The sequence below is a fragment of the Quercus suber genome, unplaced genomic scaffold, assembly GCF_002906115.3.
Source record: "Quercus suber isolate HL8 unplaced genomic scaffold, Cork oak 2.0 scaffold_539, whole genome shotgun sequence".
Classification (NCBI taxonomy): Eukaryota; Viridiplantae; Streptophyta; class Magnoliopsida; order Fagales; family Fagaceae; genus Quercus; species Quercus suber.
The window spans coordinates 395,211-406,195 of NW_027069987.1; the positions used below are offsets into that span (position 1 = coordinate 395,211).

The window sequence follows — 10,985 nt, forward strand, 5'->3', positions numbered from 1 at the left end:
GACTAAAGCTCAAATAAGTATGATCATGCCTTGAGTGGATCAGATCAAGGTTGAAAGAGCCTTGGCTTGTCAGTTCTTCTAAGGAATGAACCTCCCTTCTCTGCTCTTATGAGCCAGTTATGAGGCCTAAAACCAATCGGGCAAGGCTGTGTAAGGCCGGACTCAACCAGCCGCAGCCTGAGGTGGCTCATAAATCCCAAATTTAGAGTGTTTTTGGAGGTGAATGAGATGTAGTTGGAGTCAGAAGACTTGGTCAAGTCAGATATGTCCTCGGAATGGCTGATGAGGCGATGGAGTGGGATTGGGCCTGACAGGGTTCTGTGATGCAATCTTTTTATTAATTTATATTTAATTGCTTATTTAAATTTGTTAATTGGGTACTGTAATATCTATTGAAATCCTTTTGAGGAGGAATGTTTATTCCTTGAAAACTGAGGAATAGCCATCACAAGGGAATACTTATACCTGGTGATGTAAGTGCAATCAAATGACTAAATAGTTGGAATAATTATTCTATTGTAGGTCTGTTCAGCTTACGAAATGTGCGCTTTAGTCTGGTCAAATATCACATGATAGGCTCTTACTTGTTACTTGTGGATCAATGTCCCCTGGCATTTTTGTAGTACCTTTTATATTCTCAACTTAGAAAAACATGATTATGCATAAACCATGGTGGTGCTTTTGTCTTGTTGCTGAAATTGTAGTGTACAACCGAGCCCTCTTGTTAAATATATTATTAGCAACGCGATGTGTTATACCATGTTGTATATGTTAGAGTGGATGTGGAAGAGGAAGCATAAAATATGAACACCAAGAACACGAGGATTACGTGGTTCAGCCTTGACGGCCTACATCCATGGAGGAATCCCTTAAGGGCTACATCTTTATTGTATAAGAGTGTAGTACAAAAACCTGTGTTACAATGAACCCTAACATGAGTATGTATAGGCGACTAAATTAGGGATGACAATTTTTTCCCACCCTGCTTAACCCGCCCCTCCCCACTTCAACCAGCGTGTATTTTCCCCGCCCTGCAAAGGCGATGGGGCGGGGATGGGGCAAGATTTTAGCCCTGCACCACAGGGCGGGGCGGAGATGGGTTTAGACTTTTTAGATCCACCCCGCCCCGCCTCTCCTCGTCCCCACCCCGCCCCGCGTTACTAAGGGTTATAATTGTAAATTTTTCATACCCTAAAACCTCATTATTTAAACAAACATATTAATATTAGCATATTTTATATTACCCAATATGATTCTCTGCCTTTATTTTGTTATGTGTTATACTATGAGATTTTTATTTTTCTTATTATTATTATTATTATTTTATGATTGTCTTGTTAAACACTTGAATATATTATTCAATTTTTTTAAAAATTGATTTGATTTGAGGGGATAAATTTAGTTGTAATTTCAAGTATATTTTTATTAATGAAATAGGTTTCATTAAAAAAATTGTACTAGTTGTAGGGCAAATTAACAAAAAGTAGAGTTTTACAGGGTGGAGCGGGGCTTCGCGGGGCCCCAAGGGGCGGGGATGGGGCAAGACAAAACCATGCGGGGCGGGGATGAAGACTCCATCCTTCGGCCCCGCCCCGCCCCATTGCCATCCCTAGACTAAACCTTAGACTACTAGTACAAGCAAGAGTGGCCTTGGGCCTATTACATTGAGCTAATATGTCTAATATATATCTCTAACACCCTCCCTCAAACTTAAGGCGGAAGCTCAATGAAGGCTTGAGGTTGGATAAGTATCAGAAGATCACTTGGAGATGCCTTGAAGAATGCCTTTGAAGAAACCACAATGAAGAATGTGCCAATTGACCAATTTCAGAGTTTCAAATGAGGAAACGAAGTCCAAAATTGGAATCTACGTGAAAAATTGAGCAAGATAGTCCCTTTCGAAAATTTTGACTTTTTGGTTAAAGGTTGATGCATAAGTCAAAATCAACTGGTCCAGGGTCAAAGTCAATGGATATATGGTTCGGGTCGGGTCACGGATCAGGTAGCAAAGCTGCTGACGTCATCCTATGACATGTCGTTGACGTGGACTAAGGCTTGTATGGTTGCTGACGTGGCATGTTGACGTCGTTTGGTTACGTTAGATGACATCAGCAGGGATTGTTTGGTGCGTGTGAAGTCCAACGGTGCATGAAGTAGGTGCCAAAAATCCTGGAAGCATGTGAGAGCGCGTGTGAGCTTGGATGAGGGCCGGAATCTCAGGTTTCGTAGATCAGCGGACGAGGAGGTTGACAAGGTGGCGTGTGTGACCAGAAGATGATCTGGAAGTTAGGAATCTATGGCGGTGCCCACAGGTCCCAGAAATCCAGTCACCCAAAGCCTTACCATGTTAAATATATTATTAGCAACGTGATGTGTTACACCATGTTGTATATGTTAGAATGGATGCGGAAGAGGAAGCATGGAATAGGAACACCAAGAACACGAGGGTTACGTGGTTCAGCTTTGACGGCCTACATCCACGGAGGAATCCCTTAAGGGCTACATCTTTATTGTATAAGAATGTAGTATAATAACCTGTGTTACAATGAACCCTAATATGAGTAAATATAAGCGATTAAACCCTAGATTACTAGTACAAGCAGGAGTGGGCTTGGGCCTATTACATTGGGTTAATATGTCTAATATATATCTCTAACACCTCTGGTAATTTCTTAAGGCGTATTCTTCTTTATACACATCTACAAGGGGATTAGTTCATAATCAAAGACGATTAAGTTGACTTGGAGCAGAGCCCTTCTTCTGCTTGTTTTAGGGTGACGTAGGGACGGTGAGGTGGGAGGTGTCTTCAACTCTTCAACATTGCTCAATTAACTTTGGATTTGGATCAATGCAGCTTCCACAACTTCATCTTTCTGAGTTTTAACTCAGTTTCAGAGTCTTGCTGGGATTGCACTTATGTAATAGTCAATCCTAAAAAGTCATAGGCTATTTAGTTCGAGTTTAATAAATATGAATGAATAAGATGAACAATATAAATAGAAGTGGATTCTAGGAATGTTCTTCAATAAGCAACAATGTTCTTTACTTTTGTTCCTAACTTGCAAGAACTTGACATAGCCCGTAAATTGCCAATCTTGCATTGCTGCTATTATGAAAGAACTAGTATACAAATTCAATTATGGCAATCCTAAAAGTTCACAAATTTAATGATAGAATCAACAATTTCCCATTGATTCAGAATATTGTCTTTAAAGTTGGAAAATTGCTTTGATAATTTGGCACAAGGTTTCATTTCTTGACATTAAGTATAACGAGTCTAACCTTGAAAATGTTAGTATAATTTACCCAAAGGTATATAAGAGCATTATCATCCAGATTCTTAAAATAATTTGTTAATTTATCTTCAAAAAAGTTATTTTATCTATTTTATCATACAATTTCACAAGTCACCCAACATCACAGTTTTTATTTTAACATACAACTCATTAAAATAATATAAACTACTCAATTAAATAATATAAATCTACAAACCATGAATAGTATAAAGAAGAGAGAGTAAGTGAGAAGTGAATAAAATAAAAAAACTTTAAATTTACAAACCATGAACAATATTTTCTAAAACTAATAATACTGTAGCTGGGTTGCAAATTTATAGAAATAACAATTCGGGTAATGCTTCTTTTTGGTGGGTTGATGGTTTAAAATAGTAATTTGGGGGGTTTTACACCCTCCAATGCTAATGCTCTAAGTGTCCGTTTGACAAAAATTATTTTTTTCCAACTTATTTTACAATTCAGCTTATTTTTGGTACTATTCACGAGTCCTGTTGCACTTTTTAGTACTATTCATGGGTCTCATTATACTATTTCAGCTAACTTTTACTTTTATCTACAATACTTTTAGCAAAAAGTTTTCAGTTTTAGCAAAATAAGCGGATCCCAAACGGACCCTAAGTAGTTCTAACAAATTTCATCATGATTTATGAATATTAATTACTATTAGAGTGTTAAGAGTTTTGTAATTCAATTACTAAATTTAAGGTGTTTTCAATTGAGGTGTCTAGGAGTGTGTATGAGTTGGGTTGAGGGATTTTTTCAATCAGACCCAGCATGGTCAGGTTGGAAAAAATCCAACTAAACCCAACCCAACATAGGGGTCCAACTTAATTCACTTGGAATGGGTTAGGTCGGGTTGGACCCATGGATTGGACAGTTTTTTATTTATTTTTATTTATAATTGAGCATTAGAATAACACCAACACAAATAAGAGTAAATTTATAACCAAATAAACCTAAGCATAACACTAAATCAACACAAGTTATTTTATTAGTGCTTCAAATTTCAAAACCAACAGAAATAATCTATTGGTAGTGCATCAAACCAACACAAATAATCAAATCAAATGACATTGAATTTAGTTAGTAAGATATCAAATAATTCTTTCTCAACTTAGTTGAACAACAAAAAACAAAAAATAGTTCTATTATAAACAAGAGTAAATAATAAAATTATACTATATATATTGTAAGGACCCAAAAAGAGAAAATGCTTGCACACCAGCCCACTTAAAGCAATGGACTGAATTTATTAAACTTGGTCCAAACCACTAGAATTTATAAGAGATGAAATAGAACAACAAGCATGGGTTCAGCCCGAGAATTATCTTTGGCAAGAATCCAGTTTATACTCAGGACTAGATGAACAACTTTACACAGGGGCTCCTCTAAAGGCCAGCCAAAAAAGTCCCCCAAAAGAATCCCATACCTCCTCTTTTTATAGCCATTTCCGATTGCATCCTCTCCGTCCATCTTTACCTGGCCTTCACCCCTCTTCAACACCTGTCACCTTTGGCATCTGAAGTAGGTGGCGGCGATAGTTGGTGTAGTTATGGCCAACACTGTTCATGTCACTTCCTCATTTAATGTGGCTGATAAAGCTGGTGTACACCATTTAATATGGATGGGACAGGCAGCTCCAGCCTGGCGGCTCCTTGTCTGCCACTGACTTTTATTTCCTTTAGTTTGCAGCTTACTTCGTAGAATGCTGTATGGTACTTTAGCGGATCCATCTCCTTCCTCAGGAGTCATTGCTCCTTGGGCCCGTGTTCGGTGTTGTGTCCAAATTAATGACTCAACCTTTCCTATTCCTCTTCGGGCCCTGGCCCAATACTTTGACCCTACAACTTCCTCCTCTCTCCTCGGGTATGTTTTTATATATATATATATATATATATATAAAATTTACCTAACCACTGTCTATCACTACTTTACTAAATAGATACCAAACAAAAATGCAGAGAGTTTATTGTTCAGTGGTTCTTTTTCTAATTATAATGTTTTGCAGGCTGTCCTTGATGCACACAATGCTGTAATATCTATAATGAAACTTGGAGAAAACTGGGAAGATATGCACTTGTAAGACTTGATATTGAACGTTCTGTTAAAAAAATTGCAATATGCATGTCTGTATGTATTTTATGGAGTAACGAAAATATGGGAGGAGGGATGGGGTGTCCTCTTTGGGGAAGTACAAGAAGAAAGGATGCATCATCGTTTTTCAATGATACTAGCTTTTGTCATGGACCTGGCCTTCTTGTTGGGAAGTGACACTTCTCCATATATATGTTACTTGAGGATAATTGATGGAGCACAATGGTTTTCAATTTTAATTAGTCATTTCGAAAGCATGGAAGATGGAACTATTTGAATATTTGAAAATTAGAAGGGTGTTTTTGTTTTTATATGAGAGTGAAGTTTAATTTGGAATTGCACAATTGTGTTTATGTTTATATTTTGAATGATCACGTGAAGGAGTGAATTCAAAATTGTTTATTTATTTATTTTTTTAAAAACAAATACTTATTTCAACAATTTCTAATTGTTGAAACTTATCTCAAGACAACATATGTTTCAACGGTTTTTAATAATATTTTGACGTTTAATAATCGTTGATAAAGGTGAATCATATTTTTCTAGTGGCTATGGTCACATAGGTTGTAGAAAAAAAAATTCTCAACATAGTTTTCAGTTGAAAGGTTTCAACTGTCATTTTAACTGTCGAAAATACTTTTTTTGTCGATTTCTAATACATTTTTCAATGGAAATAACCTTTGAAAATAGCAAACTTGTGTGTTCAATTTCTATGATTCAAATGTAAGGTGATTTGGAGAGTCTTCTACTTAATGCAGCTATTCGAGAAGATCTTTTTCTTAAAAGTTTAGCATATTTCTTGTATGTTCAATATTTTTTGCTTATGTGACACCTACATGTTTTTTAACATCTCTCATTTATTTATTTTAATGAGATTTCTTATTCTTGCAGTAACTAGGTGTCAATGGAAATGGATCAACTAGGGAAGTTGTATAGTTTTCAAAACAACTATCTCTATCTACCCTGTGCCGCATGAAAATTTATTAGTTCCTTTCTCTTTGGAGATAAAGCTTGAGGTTTTTGAATTGTGAAATATGAAAGCCATTTTACATAGAAAAGGGGCATCTGTTTATTTTGAGTATGAAAGCCATTTTATATCTTTCCGATTAAGCTGCGTTTGGATGATGAAGTATGAAAATATTTGTAGAATTTTCAAAATATGAACTTTTAAATTGATGGGCATTTCAATATAATCAATTTAAAGTTTCGTTTTTTAGACAAAGTATATATAGAAATTAGAATATTGTCATAACAATGATAATTAATTCTCAAATTACAATTTCAAGTAAAATCCCACATCAAAAATTCTTAATCAAGAGACACTACTAAGGTTTTAGCAACAAAGAATCACATTTTAGACAAACATACATGTTTGTTTTTTAGTGTTTCTGCCGTTAAGAGAAATAATACTGTGTAGATTACCTTAACATATTTGTTTATTTATTTATTTTTTAATTATTATTATTATTTTATTTGTTTTCCCCTATGAGAAATAATGATTTGCAAATTACCTTAACATATGAGTGCCAGTGCCACTTCATATGCTGAATGTGATTATAGCAGGAATAAAAAGCAGTTTTACTTAGAACAGAAGAAGCTATAATGAAATAATTTTTTTTATCCATCTATTTGGTTGGAAAATTGTAATAAAGCCCCAAATGTCCTGTTAAAAAAACATTGTTGGTCAAAAAATCCATGGAAGTTACGTTCAGTTCCGATGAAGCTTGCAAATACAACCCCCATCTTCTTTCTCTTCTATTAAGAATAATTTATCAATTACAAAAGATTTATATCTTGACAAAAACTTAAATTGTCAATGGCCGCCATGAGAACGTGATTTTTCAGGTTGGATTATGCATCCAATGCTTTCAACTGACTGGGAAATCAAGAAAGATTTTGATGGGTCAAGGGCAGTGAGTGAGGTAGCTTTTTGGTGAACTTTGACTAAGCCAGTTAATTATAGCTTGACTAAAGCTTAAATAAGTATGATCTTGCCTTGAGTGGATCAGATTAAGGCTGAAAGAGCCTTGGCTTCTCTGCTCTTATGAGCCAGTTATGAGGCCTAAAACCAATTGGGCAAGGCTGCGTAAGGCCGGACTCAACTAGTCGCAGCCTGAGGTGGCTCATATCCCAAATTTAGAGTGTTTTTTGGAGGTGAATGAGATGTAGTTGGAGTCAAAAGACTTGGTCAAGTCAGATATGTCCTCGGAATGGCTGATGAGGCGATGGAGTGGGATTGGGCCTGACAGGGTTCTGTGATGCAATCTTTTTATTTATTTATATTTAGTTGCTTGTTTAAATTTGTTAATTGAGTAATGTAATATCTATTAAAATCCTTTTGAGGAGGAATGTTTATTCCTTTAAAACTGAGGAATAGCCATAACAGGGGAATACTTATACCTGGTGATGTAAGTATTCTATTGTAGGTCTGTTCAGCATACGAAATGTGCGCTTTAGTCTGGTCAAATATCACATGTTAGGCTCGCTCTTGTTACTTATGGATCAACATGATTATGCATAAACCATGGTGGTGCTTTGATGTCTTGTTGCTGAAATTGTAGTGTACAACCAAGGCCTCTGGTAATTTCTTAAGGCGTATTCTTCTCTATACACATCTACAAGGTAATTAGTTCATAATCAAAGACGATCAAGTTGACTCGGAGCAGAGCCATTCGTCCGCTTGTTTTAGGGCGACGTGGGGACGGTGAGGTGGGAGATGTCTTCAACTCTTCAACATTGCTCAATTAACTTCGGATTTGGATCAATGCAGCTTCCACAACTTCATCTTTCTGAGTTTTAACTCAGTTTCAGAGTCTTGCTGGGATTGCACTTATGTGTCATCCCTAAAAAATCATAGGATATTTAGTTCGAGTTTAATAAATATGAATGAATAAGATGAACAATATAAATAGAAGTGGATTCTAGGAATGTTCTTCAATAAGCAACAATGTTCCTAACTTTTGTTCCTAAGAAAGAACTAGTATACAAATTCAATTAGGGCAATCCTAAAAGTTCACAAATTTAACGATAGAATCAACAATTTCCCATTGATTCAGAATATTGTCTTTAAAGTTGGAAAATTGTTTTGATAATTTGGCACAAAGTTTCATATCTTGACAATTAAGTATAATGAGTCCAACCTCGAAAATGTTAGTATAATTTACCCAAATGTATATAAGAGCATTATCATCTGGATTCTTAAAAAAATTTGTCAATTTACCTTCAAAAAAGTTATTTTATCTATTTTATCATACAATTTCACAAATCACCCAACATCTTAGTTTTTATTTTAACATATAACTCATTAAAATAATATAAATCTACAAACCATGAATAGTATAAAGAAGAGAGAGTAAGTGAGAAGTGAATTAAAAAAAAAAAAAAACTTTAAATTTACTACTCATGAACAATATTTTCTAAAACTAACAATACTGTAGTTGGGTTGCAAATTTTTTTTAGAAATAACGATTGGGGTAATGCTTCTTTTTGGTGGGTTGATGGTTTAAAATAGTAATTTAGGGGGTTTTACACCCTCCAATGCTAATGCTCTAAGTGTCATTTTGAAAAAGATTATTTTTGCTAACTTATTTTACAATTCAGCTTATTTTTGGTACTATTCATGGGTTCTATTGCACTTTTTGGTACTATTTATGGGTTCCATTATACTATTTTAGCTAACTTTTACCTTTATCTACAACACTTTCAGCAAAATAAGCGGATCCCAAACAGACTCTAAGTAGTACTAACAAATTTCATCATGATTCATTAATATTAATTATTATTAGAGTGTTAAGAGTTTTGTAATTCAATTAGTAAATTCAAGGTGTTTTCAATTGAGGTGTCTAGAGCTGTGTATGAGTTGGGTTGAGTGATTTTTTCAATCATACCTAGCATGGTCAGGTTGAAAAAAATCCAACTAAACCTAACCCATCACAGGGGTCCAACTTAATCCACCTGGAATGGGTTAGGTCGGGTTGGACCCATGAATTTGACAGTTATTTTTATTTTTATTTTTTAATTTATAATTTATAATTGAGCATTAGAATAATACCAATACAAGTAAGAGTAAATTTACAACCAAATAAACCTGAGCATAATACCAAATCAACACAAGTTATTTTTTAGTGCTTCAAATTTCAAAACCAACAAAAATAATCTATTGGTAGTGCATCAACCAATACAAATAATCAAATCAAATGACATTGAATTTAGTTAGTAAGATATCAAATAATTCTTTCTCAACTCAGTTGAGAAACAAAAAACGAAAAATAGTTCTATTATAAACAAGAGTAAATAATAAAATTATACTATATATATATATATATATTATAAGTGGTTCGGGTTGAGTTAGGTAGATTTGTGAATTTATTGACCCACACCCAACCCACTAACCCCTAAAATCGACTCAACCTGGTAGGTTGAGTTGGATCTAATTGGATCGATTTTGGCAAGTTGGCTACACACCCCTTAAATGTCCAAAATTTAATCTCCATCCCCCAACTATGGAATTATTAAAAAAAAAAAGTGAGAAAAATAAATAGATCACACCTTTTGCCAAAATAAATAAATAAATTGGATCCACACTACTCAAACTTCTTAATCGTGGCCTCTTTTTATTATAGCAATTCATTAGCATTCACTTGGAAAGACAAAAATGATAAGTGTGAAAGCTTGAACGAAAAGGAAAGAAACAACATCTTTGGGAAATGTCATTAGTCATTTTCAAAGGAAAAGTGCATGCTTATTTTACTATTTTGGTTACGTTCCACATAGAATCATTAATATATATACCTGGCGTCAATTAATACCAAAGGGATCCGTGGCGCAATGGTAGCGCGTCTGACTCCAGATCAGAAGGTTGCGTGTTCGATTCACGTCGGGTTCAAGTCCCTAATGGTCCCAGCTTTTTTTAAAAATAAAAAAACTTTTCGGGGCGAAAGCCCAATCACTAATTCCCAGACATTCAACGAAACTTAAAAGCAACTCATCCCATTTAAAAAAACTAGATAATTTTTCGGGCCCAAAGCCCAACCACTAATTCCACTTGTCCTCCAGAACTACAACGAAACTTTTTTTTTTCTTTTTTGGGCCAATCACTAATTGCCACTTGACCAGACGTCCTGACATTCCACGAAAAATATTTTCAGGAAAGGAAAATATTTTTTAATGTTTGGTTGCATTTTAAAAATTATATTAGAAAACAATTTTTAGTGTTTGGTAACATTCTGAAAATGTTATTTTTTTACAAAATTTTCACATTTTCTCAACCATTTTCTCAGCTTCCAAACTAATTTTATATCACAAAATCTACCACCACCCACACATCAGCACTCACAGAAAATCCACCACCACTATCCACATAAAACCCACCACCATACAACACAAAACCCACAAAAAATCCACCACCCACACCACCACCTTTTTTTTTTTTTTTTTTTTTTCAGAGGAGGACGACAAGATCGAGATGGCGGCGCGATCGAGACGACGATGAGATCGAAGGTGATGATCTGACCCAGAGGAGGACGGCGTGATCTCGCAAGCACGAACTTGGCGCCGTGATCTCAAAGACGCGATCTTGGTGCAATCGGTGACGAA

At 35.1% G+C, this 10,985-nt stretch overlaps 1 non-coding gene across 1 annotated transcript; it reads left to right on the forward strand.

The window, feature by feature from the left end:
- The first annotated feature begins 10,203 nt into the window (after positions 1-10,203).
- TRNAW-CCA (transfer RNA tryptophan (anticodon CCA)) lies at positions 10,204-10,275 on the forward strand. The gene has a single exon. It is a non-coding gene; the product is annotated as a tRNA-Trp (tRNA).
- Positions 10,276-10,985: the final 710 nt, after the last annotated feature.